Source organism: Cryptomeria japonica, chromosome 4 (genome assembly GCF_030272615.1).
Source record: "Cryptomeria japonica chromosome 4, Sugi_1.0, whole genome shotgun sequence".
NCBI classification, from domain to species: domain Eukaryota; kingdom Viridiplantae; phylum Streptophyta; class Pinopsida; order Cupressales; family Cupressaceae; genus Cryptomeria; species Cryptomeria japonica.
Window position 1 is genome coordinate 518,011,594 of NC_081408.1, and position 13,218 is coordinate 518,024,811.

Consider the following 13,218-nt stretch of genomic DNA (forward strand, 5'->3'; position numbering starts at 1 on the left):
TTAAAGGGAACATCTGTCATCTCTATGGTGACAAGTGTCAAGAGGATTCTAGAAGGAGCTAGATGAAAGGGAACACTTGGTGACAAGTGTCACAAAGGCTCTAGAAGATGTTGGATGAAAGGGGACATGGTGGTAGGTAGAATGGGTTAGGTTTAGGAATGGTTAGGTTTAGGAGTAGTAGAAGTTAGGAGAATTTGAATTTAGAAATTCAAATAATGGGAAAAGGCTAATTAATCTCAACAACTCATGATTGATTTGTTTTAATTAATTAAGAGATTAGAAGAAATGATTTTGGATGGGGGGAATTAATTAATTAAAGGGGATGAAATGAACCTATTAAATAAATCCTTAGATTTATTAATAAGTAGATGAAAGGGGAAATTTAATCAAATTGCTTAGTGAATTTAATTAAATTGGGGAGGAGAATTAATTAAATAATTGCTTATTTAATTAATTATCTTCAGAGCATTTTTGGGTGTATACATTTTGCCCCTCTTTGAAGTGAGGTGTGATGACGCGTTGATTCAAAGAATAATCTCATTTTGATGATCATATTCATTTGATAGGATGCCCCAACTCTTGATTGCTAAATCTTGGTATGATGATGCCCCCTCGGGAGATCAATTGAGATAACTGATCTTTGGAGTTTTGTGAGATTGATATCCCGGTAGATTTGATTTGATTTTTGCAACTGTGGTTTGATGAAAATGTGAGTTCTTTTATTAGCTTGATTGATTTGATTGGTAAGATTGAAAAATCTTGATTGATTAGATTCAGTCTAGTTTCATGAAGGATTCATCCTGTATAAGACAATGATGATCAAATCATATGGTTTCAGGAAGGATACATCTTGTATAAGACATGAATCAGAATCAGATCATCTAGTTTCAAGAAGGATTCATCTTGTATAAGACGTGATATAATTTATTAGGTTTGATTGATTGATTTGATTTGATAAGGTTGATGGATAAAGAACCGACAGTTTGTTGATATCAAGTTACATAAATTTTGGATATGTTGATTGTTGATTCTATTAAGAAAGATAGCATAAGATTTTCACTGTCAACAATATCATGAGAGAGATGTGAGTCATTATTTTGATTACGTATACACTTGTGATGATACTTTGATGATTCCTGTGATAGATTTAACCTTGGATAAAAGGAGCTTTGTTGGATCCCCTGCAAGAATGAAATGCAAGCTGAAATGCAAATGCAAAGCTATGACCGGACCAGTCACTGGATTATTTTGCATTTTTGTCATCATTGAGCTTTTGAAATGTGGGAAGTGAGTGCAAACATCGATGGTATAATTAAACCATGATGACCTGAGCACTTAATTCCTAGATTTTGATATAGCAAGTTAACACAAGCATTGAGGTATAATTGAACTGAGATGACCTGAGTGTTGTTTGCATAAAACGATAAGTATTAATCATTTCAATACGCAAATTGGAAATGTCCTCAATGATACTTTGATGATCATGTCCCAAGACAAATTTGCACATATTAATGATTAATTTTTAGACATCAGACAAGAAAAATATCATGTTTCTTCCTTGTTCCTCTAGTCAATGACATCTTGGAGGCACTCAGAAATCATGATAGAAAAAATCAATATAAAAAAGTTGAACAAGCATGTTACAATCATTATCCAAAAATATGTTATCCACTGAAAAGTGTGTGATGTGTTTTGATTGATTTCATGATAACTTGATAGTTGATAGTTTGATCTTGTGTTCAATGTTGGATGTGTCTCATTTTTCGCTTGATAAGAGTTGTCTAACTATTGTTCTACATTTTTGATTAAGCTCAAAATGATCAAGAGTTTTGCCCCCAGCTAGGTGTAGGATTTTTTCCCAAGCCTAGAAACAAAGTCGTTATGATATATCCAACCTGGGATGCTTGCATATGTATAAAGGCTTATGATGCATATGAATAGCGTTGATGGAAGATGAATGCAAGTGGAAAAATGCATGAACTAATAGATGGAAGAGCTAGCAGACAGATAGCGACTGTTTGCAGGTTTTCACCATCTGCTTTTATTGTACTTTTTCTGATATTTGATTTGCTCTGTGAAGTGTACCTATACCTACAACCACAATGAACTAAATAAATCATTACAAGCAATGGTTAGTAAATTGAAACAATGAAAGACAAAACCATAGCTAATCAACTTATTGCCTCCTAGTAAATGTGAGTATGAAAGATGCTCTCAAATCTAATTATGCATATTTCTAGTGACTTGACTACACTTAGATGGAGGATTTGATGGATGATAATGCATGATCTAGCAAGGATAAAATGATTAAGCTACATGATAAGCAAATTAAGCTAAGATTTAAGCTAAAATGAGCATGATAACATTGCTAAAGATGATAAACTATAAGCTAGATGCCTATAATAACAATGCATAAGATGAAAATGAGATGGGATGAAATCATGATATGAATTTGAGACCTGAAATTGGGACCCTTATTGCTCAAAATGAGGTCTATTTATAGGATTTCCCAAGGCTAGGGGTGAGTTGGCAAGAATCAATGGTTGAGATTGATCTGAAGATATCAATGGTTAAATTGGAGGAGGTTGGATTAAAGGGAACATCTGTCATCTCTATGGTGACAAGTGTCAAGAGGATTCTAGAAGGAGTTGGATGAAAGGGAACACTTAGTGACAAGTGTCACAAAGGTTCTAGAAGATGTTGGATGAAGGGGACATGGTGATAGGTAGAGTGGGTTAGGTTTAGGAATGGTTAGGTTTAGGAGTAGTAGAAGTTAGGAGAATTTGAATTTAGAAATTCAAAAAAAGGGAAAAGGCTAATTAATCTCAACAACTCATGATTGATTTGTTTTAATTAATTAAGAGATTAGAAGAAATGATTTTGGATGGGGGAATTAATTAATTAAAGGGGATGAAATGAACCTATTAAATAAATCCTTAGATTTATTAATAAGTAGATGAAAGGAGAAATTTAATCAAATTGCTTAGTGAATTTAATTAAATTGGAGAGGAGGATTAATTAAATAATTTCTTATTTAATCAATTATCTTCAGACCATTTTTAGGTGTATACAGCTATAAGGGTAACAAATAACATCCCTCCATCAGTACAAGACACCCCTCCAATAACTTTAGCATTACTGGTACATACATACAAACAATCGGATAAGGCAACTGAAGAAGTAACACATGATGATACTAACTCGGAGTCTGAAATTATTTTCACCATGAATATAGATACACAATATATTAACATTGTTGTGGATAAAGAGATTGCAGAGGTTAAGGCAGTCGATATTAAGAATAGTGAGATCTTTGAGTCACCAACACACACTGCTGACTCTCAGAATATTGAAATATAGACACAAGCTAAGCAATCAGAGACTGAGAAACTGACAGAGGCTAAGGACACTAACACGGAGAAATCATCAGAAGAAGAGGTACATACATAGACAGAGGAACTAACAAAAAATGTAAGTAAAGAGGAAGCAACTGATGGAAATAAGGAGGAAATAGTGAAGGTAATTGGGCAAGTATCCATTGAAAGGAAATCCATTGCAGAACCAAGCACATCAACTGGAGAATTCAGACCCACTAATATAACAGATGTTCTATTGGATTCAATCAAGAGGATAACAGATTGCAATTCCTTAGCATTTAAGGTTGTTGATAACACATTACCTATCTTGAAGATGATTGCACCTACCTTTAAGATAGATCACATTAATGATTCTTTAGGTAAGCTGGACGCATTGTCCAAATTCATTGTTGAAAATGTTCTAACCATAGATAAAGTGAATGAGGATACTATAAAGGAAAGAGTAGATAAAGAGAAAGGTGAATTCTTTGAGAAATCTATCAAAGACTGTACTGAGCACATGGATTCATTATTACCAGTACTTAACTCAACAATTTTGGAATATAACGAGCTCTATAGAGAATCTTGCAAACCTCACCACTTGACTGAAGATATTGATGAGGAAATCAAGAAGACACAGAAGGAGATAGATGACATTGCGGATAATATGATAGGTTCTTTGGAACTTACATCTATTCTTGATCAAGAGATGGCAACTTATGAGGAAAAGATTGAAAATTTGGAAAAAGAGAAAGCAAGGATAAGGTTAAAGGCCCAGGAACTGAAAAGAAATCTTGGTCCAAGATTGGACACTCTCATTACTCAGCAGGTTGAGCTATCAAAGGCATCAGTTCAAGGAGAATGGTCAGCAGAGCAACAAATGCACTAGCTAACTGACATGATCCAGCAGATAGAGACCATTCTTTCAAACAGTAACAAATTCATGCAGAGCCTGAATCTAATTTTGGCGGACATTTTTCAAATTGTAACCAACCAGTTACAGGCTATGAGGTAGCATTTTTGTATTCTTTGATTCTTTTTACATCCTTTGCCATTGATGTCAAAGGGGAGTAGTATGGAGAAAAATAAATGCACAAAGGAGATCACTTGCTCAAGGGGAGCACACTTCTTTTGGAACAATTTTGGATTTTTCTCATGAGTGTTGTCATCAATGCCAAAGGGGGAGATTATTGGCATTCTACACTCTAATGAGAATGGTTGATGTTGTCATTGATGGAAACCAACTGGTAACAGGATTCTACATATGCACTGGCATCATAGACATCATACACCAGTAGACACCAACACCAACAGACACATTCATCGACATCCAGATTAAACCAGAAATGAAGTATACCGACACTCAGGCCGACATGAGACAAAGTTTTGCTTATATGAATTGTAAATGTAATTAATTATTTGTAAGCCAACTTGGTGTATTGTAAAAGACTCACATATGTATGAAATCTTATAGATCATTTTGTATAAGGATAGGATATTTTTGTAATAGCATGGAATAGAAGGATATTATGTAAAGACAACAAAAGGTTTTGGTTAAGGTATCTGATTGAGCTTAAACTAGTATTGAACCAAGCATTAGAGATGCTATTTTGAGCAATACATTGTATTAGATTTAATAATCCATATTGTAGTCAATGAGACTCTTTCATTGAGCAGTGCGCTCTAGGTTGTTGGCCTTCCTGCATGTGCAACCCCTATTGTAAGTAATATTTATTCATATTGGCCAGTGAGTAAATATTGTGGGTCACAAATCCCACCAAGGTTTTCCCACACTGGGTTTCCTCGCCAAAATATTATGTGTTATGGTGTGCATTTATGTTGTCTCTATTATTTCTCGTTACTGCATTATTTCTTGTTTACTGGTACATTGATTTGGGTTGCAAAGTTATAAATAAGTTTAAATAGTCCATTAACCGGTTAGACACTAATTCCCACCCCCCCCTCTCAGTGTCTTTGGGATTGTCATTGAATCTAACATTTAAGTCACAATTTTAGTGCTTTTATGAATTATATTTGAATGGATTAAATGTTCTAATGGCTATAGCTATTAGCATTATCAATCATCACTTTGATGATTAAGATCGACACTTTTGCAATTTGATTGAATTAGTTTTCATTGTTCTTATTATATTCTTTTCATTGTTCTTAATAGTAAATCTAGTGATTTGTTCATATTTATGAATGTTAAATAATTTTTAAATTTGATATCTCTCGACATTCTTTATGTAATTTAAAAAAAAAAAATAGGTATGCTAGTATTTTTTTTAATTATATGTCACTGATTAATAGTTCTTGTTAAGGCACTCATGTTATTATATTCCACCTTTTACTCTCACCATAACTCCATCTTTTAGTCTAATGAAGATAGATAAACTTGAAATTATGAACATAGCTTAACACAAAAATATACCATTTATCAATATATAATTAAATTAAATTATTCTCATCAAAATAAACCTAAAACTAAAGAAAAAATGACACTAATATGCTAATTTCACCATATTTTTTTTCCTTTTTTTATTCCCATATTAAACCTTTCGAATAAAAGAATGCCACAATTAATGACAAACAATTCTTTTTCTACAAATTTCTTAACAATTTTTCAAAAATTCAATGCATATTAGCATATCGACCAAATTATATTTAGTAACATTTTTTAGCGGATAATTACTACCTATTAACCTTGAATGAGTCGACATGAAAATAGCAGTGAGCTCCATTAGTGAATGCCCACATAACTCAGGGGCACTGGCTATGCAACCCTTTAAATAGCGGTTGAAGCTATTCTAGCTCGAAAATAGACCTTTCGTACAATGTGTTAGCGACAGGTTAGTCGATCGCAGCCGTTAATTGCAAAATTGCTGGTGTAAAACACGCGACTAACACGTGTGTTAATCAATTTGTACTGTTATTTTGGAGCCAAAATAGACGCGTCAAGTGCGAACATCACGGGGTAAGTGGGGGGGCTGACAAAATGCTGGCGGGCTAGCCCTCTCTTTAAAATTTTTTGCTTATAGTTATTTACGGTGAAAGTGGAATAACAACAATATTGAAAGACTAAATGAATTCAACCACAAAACCCTAGCCTAACAACAACAATGATCCACCATAACATATGAAGATTACCTAAGACAATGCAAATCAAATGAAATCACAAAGATTATACCATCACATGTCCAATAGGGTTTGAATCTCCATTCTTCCTATCTCCATTGATCTTGCTTGATATATTTGCTCTCAGATTTTATGTGCACAAGAGCTCAACAAAGAATGAAAATGTGATTGCAAGTAGGATTGCATATGAAAGTTCAAAGGTGTAGTGTAGTCGAGTAATCATCAGGCGTTGATAATGAAGGAAGCATCTCCTTATATAGAAGACACTATAAGAAATGGAGGGATAAGATTGAGAACTGTAAAAGATAAATGGTCGGCTATGATTAAAGGGTAGGTAAAGAAAATAAGAAAATAATGAGAGGGTCGGTAGTGTAAGAATTAAGAGATGAATGACATGTGTCATAGGTGGAAAAGGCTAATTAATTAATTAAATAAATAAAGATTTATTTAATTAATAGAAGAAGTGGGATAATTAAATAAATAAAATATTTATTTAATTTAGGAAAAAGGATAATTTAAATAAATAAATGTATTTATTTAAATGAGAAATAAGGCTAGAAGAAGATAAATGAATTAATTAAATAAATAAAGATTTATTTAATTAATAGAAGAATTAGGCTAAAGTAATTAAATAAATAAAATATTTATTTAATTAGACTGGACAATTTTAGGTGTCTACATTTTGCCCCTCTTTGAGACAATGCAGCTTGTCGCGTTGTTTCAAAGAAGATAATATGAACTGATACAGAGTTGCCCCAAGATGGGAATGATATGCCCCCTCGATAGATTGGATGAAAATGTTTGAAAAGATCATAGGCAATCTCTCGATAAGAAAGAAAGGCTAGAATGGACTGACAGGATAGAGTGACAGAGTCAAGGGATAAATAAGACTAACTCAAGAAATGAGGGCTAGGGCTAGAGCAGTCTATAAGATAGACCATGAGGGGAAAACATCCTCATTGTCATCCACACATCCAAGAGATTAGAGTGCAGAGAGAGAATGGAGCAGCAACAGTTAGCAGCGATGGCTTTGATTCACAAATTCGATCGTGTTCGCCGATTTCAGAGGCCAGCAGATGCAGGAGAGCCAGTAAGTACTGAAAAACCTCTTTGTACTTTGTTGCAATAAATGTTGTCATAAATGCATGTCAGGTAGCGCATTTAATGCATTTTAGAATATGTCAGACAAGGTCAAAAATTGCTGAGGTGCGTTTGTGTTGGTGCCACTTGCGTCTAGGTTAGCTAGGTGTGTCTATGTTTGTGCCAGGCGCGTCTGTGAATGAAAAGGCATCTATGTCAAATGCGAGGGCATCTGCTTTGTGCAGGTGCGTTTGTGCTATGTGGGCACGTCTGTACAAAGCAAGCATGTATGTGTAGATAAGAGGCACATCTGTGTATTTTAGGCATGTCTATGTAGATAAGAGGCACATCTGTGTATTTCAGGTGCGTCTATGCAGAGAAGGCATGTTTGTGCAATATGTAAACACGTTTATGTCTTCAAGGCCAAATCGACAGTTTTGTGATGAACATATGTTGTTGATTGGATAAACTGCTAAGAGGATATACTCAAGCAGGTCCTCTAGGGAAGACTAGGATAGCAGATAGGGCTAGGATTGACAATTTTGTGATAGAACATACATTGCCAATTAGGAAACTACTCAAGAGGATAAGCTCAAGCAGAGGCCCTAGGATAGGATAGATAGAGGCACTTTGTGATGAACAAGGAGTACCAAGGCAAAGTACTTTGTGATGAACAGGGAGTACAAATATGAGCAGCACTTTGTGATGAACAGGGAGTGCAATTATGAGCAGCCCTTTGTGATGAACAGGGAGTTCAAAAACATGTAGTACTTTGTGATGAACATGGAGTACCACTAGGATAAATAGAAACACTTTGTGATGAACAGTGAGTGTCACTAGAATAGAAGCAACACTTTGTGATGAACAGTGAGTGTCACTTTGATAGAGTATCATAAGCACTTAGGATAATAAGCAACATTTTGTGATGAACAGTGAATGCCACTTTGACTGACACAGTTGATTTGCTTGACTGCAAGAGTACCTATCTATGCTAGAGTCACGGGAGAGATTCCCATCGACTCAGAGGTTACGACTAGAGCTGACATTTGAGGATAGAGTCATGATTGAGGTTATGGGTTTGTGATTTATTTTGTATGTGCTTGAGTTTTGGGTGAACATGGGGTTGCTGAATGTGCTTGCTGAGAGATGGCACTCTGAGACATGCACATTCCATTTGCCAATGGGTGAGATGGTAGTCACCTTAGAGGATGTGTATAGGATACTAAGGATACCGATCGATGGGGAGTTGATTCTCTATGATCAAAATAGAGACAGGGATGCCCTGAGATGAGTGTTTCAGGATCCGGGACTAGAGATGAGGGTTGGACATGTGGCTTGGGATACCATGACACAGATAGGATTGGCACTATCAGCGGTGCTGGGAGGAGTGATCAGTGGGTTCTTGTGTCCAAATAGGGTGACACGAGGGCTAGCTGTGGGCTGGGGGACTACATTAGAGACACTGGTGACATAATGTACCAAATATGCCTTGGGACTATGCGTGCTGGCGCATTTGTATTATGAGCTCCGTCAGTTTGTATACCATGGATCCGTAGGATTGGGCTACAGAGTGACATTATTACAGGTATGGGCTTATGAGCATCTGTTGGTGACCCAACTGATACATTTTAGAGGTAGGGGCCATGGGTGCAGTTTTGTTCACTTATATGATATGATTACCTCGAAGCCGCGGATCAGGAGACTAGAGCACTGACGCAGGGTCATTGATGAGATTGACACTGTGGTATGGAGACCATACTGAGAGTGTGAGGAGTGGGAGGATGATGCAATGGAGCTGCCATACACCTACAAGAGCAGTTATCTGATTGGGCAGATGCCCTATGTACTAGAGAGGCAGTTGGTTGACCAGGTGGGCAAGCAGTTCGGCAGGATTCAGCGAATGCCACGGGGTTCTAGGATGTATGCTCGGACAATCAGGGATCATGCACACTTCGGGCCGTTGTTATCATATGATTAGGTAGTGATGCAGCTGGTGGAGATGACTCCCTTGCCTTGGGATATGTGGCCAGATATAAAGGATGTAGGGATGGATGCAGAGTATACTGCATATTGGGCTGAGCATCCATTTCCTTGATTGATAGATCCAGGTGAGCAGATAGATGGAGATGCCGAGGGGGTGAGGATGATGATGGAGATGGTGGGGGTAGAGGCCGACGGAGGAGGTGGGGTGTGATAGGGGAGAGGAGAGTGGCTCTACAAAGAGAGGGTGGAGAGGAGAGACAGGCTTGGGTGGTGAGAGGCCGAGGTGTTTTACCCTTACAGGTGCCAGCATCACAAGGTCCCAGGCAGGTACATGGATAGGGATGAGGACAGGGGTAGGGGAAACCACATGAGCAGCCATAGGTACAACCATGGGTACAGGGGCAACCATAGGTAGACACAGGTACAAGGGGGAGGGGAGGAGGAGCAAGATGAGTTACTAGAGTTGAGGGAGATCTGCTAGGGATAGGCAGATGAGATCCAAGATCTCGAGCGGGAGACAACTAGACTCAGGAGATAGCTATGGGATATTCAGCAGGAGAGGGATCAGGTTATCCAGCATTATACAGAGGCTGAGATGGCACTGAGGGAAGGGAGGCAGACAACAAAGGACACAAGAGCTAGTTATGCTTATGTTCTGCAAGCCATGGAGGAGATAGGCTACTGGAGAGACCTATACTATGGGGTTGTGCCACCAGAGCAATGGGCTAGGAGCTTCCAGAGACCATCACGGACAACGACGACCACTAGAGGGAGGGACAGGAGATAGGCATCCAGTGGTGGGGTTATGGGTCCTCCACCACCACTAGATAGAGGGGGCAGGAGGGATGATCCTGGGGTAGGTCCTTCCAGGGCTCAGACTTTGTCAAGGCCAGGCAGCTCCGAGGGAGGGAGTTCATCATAGCCTTAGAGGGCTCCCTATGTATCAGTCTTTTGTACCATTTTTGTATGATGATGTAGACACCTTTGGGTGATTTTAGCCATATGATTTTGACATCATTGTAGCATGACACTTATGATTTTTGAGATATATATGAGATGATTCATCTTTGCGGCAACTATATGCATGTGTATCTATGTGATGAGATGTTCTTATGTGATTCTTATGATATGGATGCAAATATGTACATGATGGAATGCAATAGTTTTGCTCTTTTATGTTTTTAATATGTTATGCAAATGTGAATGTATGAAATGCAAATGAATATGATAATGCAAAGAACTATTTACATGATAAAAATGTAAGATTGCTAACATGTGTTGTGTGCAGGATGTGATGCAATTGTGATATCTATATGTATGTATGGAATGCTTAATATGTGGTAATGCAGGTGCAAACTACATGAAATGCAAATTTTTTTGGCGTGTCATTATACTCAGTCATGTGATAGCAAGCTACATGGACTCAAGAAGGACGATGGAAGTCAATCAAGAAAGGGGGATGAAAGATAGAAGATATGAAAGTGAAAGAGCTTCTTGTGCATTATCATCATTGAGCTTTATTATGGCAAAATAGGTTATGACAATCAAGGCATATGTTCGACCCAGAAAGTCATTGTACCTGTTTGCATGGAGATCAGACAGTTGCAAACAAAGAATGCCCTAGTTCATACTAGACTCACAGTGTGCTCATATCCTTGGACAAGTCATATTATTACTAAGAGACAATCCACATGCAACAAAGAAAATAGGTTACGATACCCCATCCTCTCCTTTCTAGTCTAAGACATCTTGGAGATAGAATCTCTAGTCAGAGACATCCTAGAAAAGCTAAAAGACATGTCACCAAAAAAAAAAAATCAAAATAAAACCAAGACTCAACACCAACATCCACTGTAGTCCTCAAGTTTAGTGTCTCTTGTCACTTCTATAAGTCTATTTGATTGTGGTCACAATGTTAACTTTCACAAAAGGATAGATAGCACTGAACCATAATGTTGTCTGAGTCTATTGAAAGATTTGATTTGTTGAAGCCCATTGTGGCCGTTGTGTCTCATCTGAAACTAACGGAATCCTTGAAATTGATACTTTATTGTGAAGAAGACAGAACTTTATTGTGGATTGGTGATGCAAGTGTTGCTTTATTGCGGATTGTGCGTGGATAGACTGAAGAAAAGTGGAAGAAACTGTACTCCTCGAAACATGTGATGCTCTCAGTTCCACACCGATCACTAGACATAGGATCTACCTTAGCCACATATATGAGCTGATTTATTATGGATGGAAAGGGTAACCAATCTTAGGTAGATCAATAACAAGCCATGATGGGATGGGTAAGTTTATTATGGATGGATAGGTCGTGAGTGTGTGCAAAAAGTGAAAGGATGAAAGTGAATCCTAAAGGAGGGAGGAGCAATGTCTCTACACATGGCACTGGTGACCCAATTTTCACCACGGTACTTTCCTAGGGCACCACCAATGTGGTTTTCACCGTTGGACAAAATTATTTCTCTTTACTTTTTTTGATTTTTCAATTTTTTTGTGTCACAAGGTGCCTGTTTGCCAGGTTTTCACCAAGTAATGATTTTTTTATTTTTATGATTTTTTTTGTATTTTTGATTTTATTTTTTTTGTATTTTTGAATTAGGATACTTTAAAGAGCTATGTGTAAAACTTGCAAAGGTCCATTTTGTTGATAAGATCCTCCAAAGGTTCGCCCTCTATGGTTGAGAGTTGATATGCACAAGATCCATATGTTGTTGTGATGATGTAAGGACCAAGCCAGTTCGGTTCGAACTTGTCCTTCTTCTCTCTGTCTTGCTGATTTTTAGGATTTTCTCTAAGAACCAAGTCACCTACCTCAAATGTACGAGGTTTGACTTTATTATTGTAGCTATGACTCATTCATTGTTGATAAGCCTTGAGATGATTAAAAGAAGTTTGTCTTCGTTCATCTAATAGTTCAAGTTCTTGTAAGCGAGAGACCCTATAGTCTTCATCACTGATAATGTTTTGCAAAGAGACTCATAAAGAGGGTAACTCAACCTCAATAGGTAAGATAGATTCAGCGTCGTAGACAAGTGAATAGGGTGTAGCTCCTATAGGTGTGCAGACACTTGTGCGGTAAGCCCAAAGTGCAGGATTAATTTGGATATGCCAATTCGGCCAGCATCGTCAACTGTCTTTTTTAGGATTTTAAGGATTGTTTTATTAGACGCCTCAGCTTGACCGTTACCTTGGGGGTAATAAGGTGTGGAAAAATGATGGGTAATATGGAAGCGGTCACAGAGTTCACGAACATCCTAATTTTTGAAGGGATGCCCATTATCAGTGATGATGGAAACAGGAATACCGTATCGACAAATGATCGAAGTTGACTGATATTTCTTGGTGGTTGCATCTCTAGGATGGCCTTGACTTTTGTCAGATCGACTTCGATTCCTCTTTTCGAGACAATGAATCCTAGGAGCTTCCCAGAGGTTACTCCAAAGACACATTTCTTGGAGTTTAATCTTACTTTATATTTTTCCAACCGATCAAAGACGATTGAAAGTATGTCCAAATGTGTATCTATGTCTATTGATTTGCCCAAGAGGTTGTCAACATAATCTTCCACAGTAACGTGCATGAGATCATGAAATATAGTAGTCATGGCTCTTTGATATGTAGCGCCTACATTTTTTAGCCCAAAGGGCATGACATTCCA